General features: G+C 39.4%; 1 pseudogene; it reads left to right on the forward strand.

Moving 5' to 3' along the window:
- Positions 1–1,857: 1,857 nt before the first annotated feature.
- Positions 1,858–6,872, forward strand: LOC113082452 (zinc finger protein ZIC 4-like; annotated as a pseudogene).
- Positions 6,873–7,439: the final 567 nt, after the last annotated feature.

Here is a 7,439-nt window from a genome sequence, read left to right on the forward strand (position 1 = left end):
TTCGTTAATTGCTAGAGAAATGGCTAAAGAATGCAGCTGCGATCCATTCGACCCTGAGCCACATCTTCAGTTTTCGTCATAGTTCACACAATGTTTACTTATTTATGACACTGATGGTGTGGCTTTGTCACTACACGTCTGACAGATCAATTCATGACCTCTCTCAAAGGAATACCAATTGATTTGCATAAATAATTGAAAGCGTCTTGACCCTGATTAAAATAAAGTCGCCTGAAGTTGAAGAAATGTCTAGGGTGACGCTTTTATTATATTAATTAATAGATTACATGTGTGGATTTTGGGCTAAGTTTTCCATCCATATGTGACATCATAATACATGCATAAAACGATCACAATGGCCTTCATATGAAGTAATGATTCCGTGAAATTAGATTTTGCAGTTTGCAGTCTTGCCATCACAAATCTACTATTATATATATATATATATATATATATATATATATATATATATATATATATATATATATATATATATATATATATATATATAATAAAGAAAACAAATAAATAATAAAAATAAAGTGGTCTGGGGTGAGGGTGTTAACTGTTTCCCTTTTTTATCGCACTAATTCAATCTAAATGTGGTCTCCATACTCTCACGTATAATTACGGTAAACATTGTATATTTGAATTACGTATTAAAACTTTTATTGTGTGAGGCGGAAATATTCCATTCACTAAGACTTCTTTCACCTCCTCATGGTTATTTAAACTGCTTTGACACAGAGCCTGTTAATGGCTTATGTCATTGCATACTGAAAAAAAAAAAAAATTGCAATTCAATGCCATACGAAGAAACAAGCAGTAGCATTTAACTTTTATTTGCAAGTTCGAGGAGTTTTAAGAACTACACTATAACTTTATGCTATTTTTGATTAAGCAGCTATATTTGTTTGCTCTTCGTAAAACAGTGTCACAACTTTATAACTTTAAAACTTTTTAGAACATTCTTCATTCCAATCACAAAAAAAATAATAATAGTAAAAAAAAAAAAAAAAAAAAAAAAACATTAATTTATTTTGTAAAATAGCTTGCCTGCTGTAAATTGTTGTGGAGTACCTTAACCACGTAGACGCACATTCACCGACAACATCTGCAAGGTTAGTGTTATTTCTTGAAATATTAACATTCGCGTGCAATGCCTTCTTCTGGGCAAAGTTCAAGGTACTAAAAACTCTTGAGGCTGTTTTCATGAGGTGGGGACTGTCCATTTACTTTCAAGCTTTCTATAAAAGTTTCTATTTGTTGATTCATGATTGTACTGTATTCATAACAGGTGCACTGTTAACATGTTTATTAAATAACGGTGAGTAATCTGTGAGATAAACTTTGACGCATCGCAAAGGCTGCATTAGGTGTGAGTTAGGATTTTAATTTAACAGCTATTCGAGCTATTTTGCCAAGACTTTTTTTGCCGCCCTGTACACTTTTGATGAAGCACCACCTCCTGTGTGCCTGATCCGCCGCCGCTGAACAACTGAGGCCGAAAATTACCCCCCGATCATAACAACAGGTCTTTTGCGTTACTTTTTTCTCCTCCGGACAATAGGCGACCCTCGCGCTTTTCACAAGACAGTGATCCCATGACGACATATAAGCACCGTTAGAGAGAGAGAGAGAGAGAGAGAGAGAAAGGAGGAATCTTTTCTATCTCCTCTCTAAACAAAAGGGTTAAATACAGATAAAACAGACTCTGGGCAAGCAGCATGCAACTAAAAACTTAAACTTTGTACTAAACCGCCGTGTTCGATGTTTATTATGGAGCTTCTTCTTTAGCGGATTACTAGACAGAACCTATGTCGCATTTGTATTGGATGCAAGTCCACTTTCGGTTTACTTGTTGCGGTAAGCTGCTAAAGCGCAGTCGCAGATTTTCAACAGCTGTGACATAAAGAAATGTAACATTGCTTCGATGTAACTTCGGGATTGCAGCTGAAAGTACAATAACCTTTGCGTGACAAAAACTTTTTTTTCTTTTCTTCATCCGCTGCCTAAGCTTCGGCGCATGCGCGCTCTCTGTTTGCTGTCACTAAAACATTTTTCTTCGCATTGGAAACTGTCACGAGTGACGTCAATCACAGAGCTCTGACCAATTAGAGCGCTCGGTGATTGTTTGGCTCCACGGGCTGCAGCGCCTACCATGAATCTCTATTCAGTATATCAAAGCGTCCTGCTGCTGCCTCTCAACCGAATGGGATTCCACGTAGGCACTGAGATAGCAACTAAACTTTAGGGGAAGTTTTTTTTTTTTTATTATTATTTTTTTTTTCTTCTTCTGTATTCTTCAAAGCGATTAAAATATATTTGTCATCATCATTATTATTATTTTGCCTGCTGTCAAGTTATTCTAAAATTGGGAGTAATGAGCGTGGATGCTTTGGGAAGCCCTGTGATGGACCCCGCGTTTTCCAAACGGAACACGACGCTGAGATTAGTTGACTTGGCAGGGGCTCACCACCATCACCATCATCACCACCATACCCCTCAGAGCGTGACAGGCTTCCCGGGGTTCAGCAGCCATCCACACTCAATGGCTCACTCGCACCCTGGGGAGATGACTGCGGAACCCCGCCTGGGGCCGAGTCCATTCGGGCCAGAACACATGGGGCACTCCGCGGCCCTCAAAATCAGCCCAACCCATCATTATCCCACCACCATCACCACCACAATCATCATATTGCAGGCCACAGTGAAGTGGTCTCCAGTCAAACGGGAGCTTTTGGCCCGGTGCAGGCGGCAACGGTCCCGTACTCTATGTCTCACACGGCCCAGGCGCTATCCGCAGGTAGGGACTTCCTCATTCGCCGAGATCTGACAGCTCAAGCCATGCCCGTGCTGACCGATCAGACTTCTGGTTCAGCCTCTCACCACGGAATGTTTGTCTCAACAACAGGTAGCTATCCGGGACACTATGGTCATCACCCCGACCCTGGGAACCATACGCTCTTCCCTGGACTTCATCACGAGCAGGCATCTACCGGAGCACCAGGTGGCCAAGCCTTGAACGGACAAATAAGGTTAGGAATACCTGCCGAAATGTACGTTCGTTCTGATCATTTGAGTCAAGTAGCGAGCTCCAGGGCAGACCCGTTTGCTGCTTCTCCTCTGCACGGATACGGCGGGCTGAATCTGAACATGAATCTCAGCGCACATCACCACCACGGAGCTGGCGCGTTTTTCCGTTACATGAGGCAGCCGATCAAGCAAGAGCTCATCTGCAAGTGGCAGGAGCCCGAGCACTCGGCGAAGAAACGTTGCTCCAAAACTTACAGCACCATGCACGAGCTAGTGACACATGTGACGGTGGAGCACGTCGGAGGACCGGAGCAAGCGAACCATATCTGTTTTTGGGAAGAGTGTCCACGAGAGGGGAAGCCGTTTAAAGCAAAGTACAAACTTGTGAATCACATCAGAGTGCACACCGGGGAGAAACCGTTTCCGTGTCCGTTCCCCGGCTGTGGAAAAGTATTTGCCCGATCGGAAAACTTGAAAATACACAAGAGGACGCACACAGGTCAGTGGCTTCATTTCTCGTCCCTTAGGACAATTCAGTTAAATACTAGGAACTCATAACTATTCAGTTACTGGATATACAGCACTGCTGAAAGTGTAAACTAATCAATGCACAGCAACTAGTTTATTAATGACGTGAGCTAGCTTGCAAGCTGAACAGGGGCAGCGATTGTCGAAAAATCCGCTTTTAAGAAGGTTGGTTTTCAAGAGGTTTTATCTAGAAATAATATATGTAGTGGCTTATCCGAAAGAATTTTCGCGGAACACTGGCACCATTATCATTATTGTCACTGTTATTTTATGATTTTTAATAGGCTACATGTACTTAATATATATATATATATATATATATATATATATATATATATATATATATATAATATATATATATATATATATATATATATATATATATATATATATATATATTATTACAATAAGTCAGGTTTAAAAAAAAAGAACGGGGGGAGCAAAAGGTGGAGCACTCTGGAGTGTTACTGTTTTTTTTTATTGACTTGCTTTTTCTAAATCATGTGTGTTGTGAAAAACAATCATGTGTTCTTTTCTTCATCCGATTGCTTACAGCTTTGCAGCACATCCACATGTTTGGGGCCTACTGAGTACAGTTCGGTCTGCTGTAGAAAGTAATAATAATAATAATAATAATAATAATAATAAATAAGAGATGAAGAGATAGGATACTGCTTTATGTTAAAATGCCCAAATTATTTTTCATAGGTTTATCATCTTCTGTTTATATTACAGTTACTATAAATGGTACACATTTATAGACAATTTGCAACCTGTTATAAGCTACTCCTTTGCTACATTTTGGAAACCACAAACACTCGTTAGTTCACGTATTCGGTTAAACCTTCAGAACGATCTACAGGGGCATACTAGCATTTTAGATAGTGTCTTGTATTGCTTACACTGTATTTTGTTTCTTCTTCCTTTGTGTGTGTGTGTGTGTGTGTGTGTGTGTGTGTGCTCCAGTTAGCCTTAAAATAAACTGTCCAAAACGTCATTAATTGCACCAAGAGGCAATATGTTGAAGTTATTTCCATATATTTCTGTTGTCAGAACTTTCAAAAAGATTGACCGCATGCAACAAGTCTGTATCAAAGTGCTAATCAAATGTGACTTCACATGATAAACTTTATATGTAATAATAAATGCAACACATTAATAAAAATGCGTGAGGTTTGCATAGTTATTTCTGTTATTTTGAATGCTTTGTGGACTCTGGAAGATTTATTTATTATTATTTATATATTTTTTTATTATTAACATTTTCTTTTCTTTTCTTTTTTTTCTCTTCTTTTTTTCATTGCAAATAGCGTTGGCATAATCAGTAAAGCTGCTTAACGTTTGACTGGTAACTACATCTGAGATAAGAATCTTTCAGTTATGATCTCTAAGCAACGTTATGCATTATTTCTGTGGGACATTTCCGGGGGCAGCCGCATTATTTTCTTGCTTGGGCGGTATTCGAATCTTTGGTTATGGATATGGTTTCCCAAGGGTCTCTTCCTTTCTGCTTTCTTGTAGTACACTAATATTCTTGATTGGCTTTCTCGGCCCAACAGCTGAAGGTCAAATTGATATTCAGCAAGCAACTGTAATTAGACAGCAGCAATTACGCAGTCTTATAAACTCCTGGAGCTTATGTCCTTCGGAAATAAGCGTGATGTGATTAAATGTAATTAATTCAAACATTTCTATTGCCTGGCTGCCTCCTCCAGCAGCTATTATGGTTACAGAGGGACAGGCCTAATAGCAGTTTAGACAGTGGATCCGATATATTTTATGAGATCTTCATGCTCTACATTCCGACGGTAAATGAAACTATACGAGAGCGCACGCTTTAAAGAACGAATGCTTAATAATCTGTAATTGTGAAAAGAAATCATTGCTGTCTGAGAGTCCCAGTCACAAGGGACCTGCCATGAAAGCAGACAGAGCAGTAAAAAGATAATCACGATATCATGGGGCTCATGTGACCCGATTTACCCTGACATGCGTTAGACTAATGCGCAGGATATTTGATTGTGTGCTCAATGTAATGGTGTGCTTGGACCTGTACTGACCATTATCACAACTGTTCTGTCGTTTTAGGTGAAAAGCCTTTCAAATGCGAGTTTGACGGCTGTGACCGACGGTTCGCCAACAGCAGTGACCGGAAAAAGCATTCCCACGTACACACTAGCGATAAGCCGTACAACTGCAAAGTCAGAGGTTGTGACAAATCGTACACGCATCCCAGCTCATTGAGAAAACACATGAAGGTGCACTGCAAGTCTCCACCTCCGAGTTCTGGTTACGAATCATCGACTCCATCTCTCGTTTCTCCTTCATCGGACTTGGGAAGGGAGCCAGCTCCCTCTGCGCTCTCTGAGCCTCTCTCATCATCGTCCCAGCCGGCCAATTTAAGCGAATGGTACGTGTGTCACAGCTCCGGTGCCAGTGGCCCTCAGACCCCACCAAGCGGTGCATCCACACCGGGCCATGCAGAGGGGCCAACGTACGGCAATCCTGAACGGAGGGACGCCTTCTAGCAAAATGCTCGCCCTGCAATATTGTTTTGGCAAAGTGTCTGAAATGACTTTGACATCTTATCTAGTTTGGACAGTCCGTTTTGGACTGGATGACCACAGGCTGACGACGCCTGTGTGAGTCAGTTCAAAGAGCAGGCTTGTTCACTGTTACTGCCTTACTGAAGGATGCACTGGCCCTCTGACAGCTAATGTCACTGCCTAACCACCAGTCGATATAAAACACGTCCCCAGTGTCCATGTTTCGAAATAGTGTACCGAACGTACGCATGTCACTGTATTATTTTGTAAATCCCGCTTTTGATTTCAATATCTTTTTTAATTTATTTTTTAATCGGTGAATCATTTCTTTTTTTGTATTATTGAACCAAAGTGCTTAATTATTAAACCTGTACAGTTGTAAATGATGACGTTTTGATGTCTTTGTGTGAACAGTAATTTTTTGTAAGGTTCTGTCCATATTTTTAAATGTTTGCTACTATACTTTGTACAAAATTAATATTTGGGATGATTTGGGTTTTATAAGGACGTAGACTCTTTCCTCTTTTTGTGCTTTCGCCAGCCAAGCCAATTCGATGGAAACGGTGTTATTGTATTTGAAATGACGTTTCATTTATGATTAGTCATCAATCAATGTGGTCATTTTGTGATTTCGTAAAACTTGTCAGAAATCCATTTTTTATGAAAAATAATAATCATAATTATAATTATCAGAAGAGACCTTAATATTTGTACCGAAATGCCTTGTAAGTTGTCAGTATTTTGAATAAACTGTGTATGACGCAAAGCTAAAAGACCTCCTAAATTACGCTTTAGTAGGAACAAAAATATTTCTACGTTAGAGAATAGAAATTAGGTATGATTTAATCGAAAATGCCTAAATGTTAAAAATATGCACGATCCTAAAATGACTCAAACGTCACCAGCTTAAACTAATTTTAATTCTCTTAGTGAATCTCATTGCGATAACTTGTTGTCTTTCCTTTTGTATCGCTTATACACACACATATACTCCAGCTTTACACTCCAATTACATGGGCAGCAATTGATGAAAGCGTTGCATATTTTCACACAGACTTCAAAGAGGCTTTTATTCAAAGAGACATTTTTTTTTTTTTTTTTTTCACGACGGTGAATCTTCATGGTGAGTTAAGATTTCAATAGAAAAAGCCGAGTCAAATTGAAATAATACGGGGACGGCGCTGTGGGCTAGATCCCGTTCTGACCGAAATAATGCAATATTTACTTGAATATGTATCCGTTCGTTTATTAGTCGATTGTTTTTCTCTTGGTTTGGTAAAACCTAAAGTAACAAGTTATGAAACCATTGCGCATACGATGATTTATTTA

Source organism: Carassius auratus, unplaced genomic scaffold (genome assembly GCF_003368295.1).
Source record: "Carassius auratus strain Wakin unplaced genomic scaffold, ASM336829v1 scaf_tig00036097, whole genome shotgun sequence".
Classification (NCBI taxonomy): domain Eukaryota; kingdom Metazoa; phylum Chordata; class Actinopteri; order Cypriniformes; family Cyprinidae; genus Carassius; species Carassius auratus.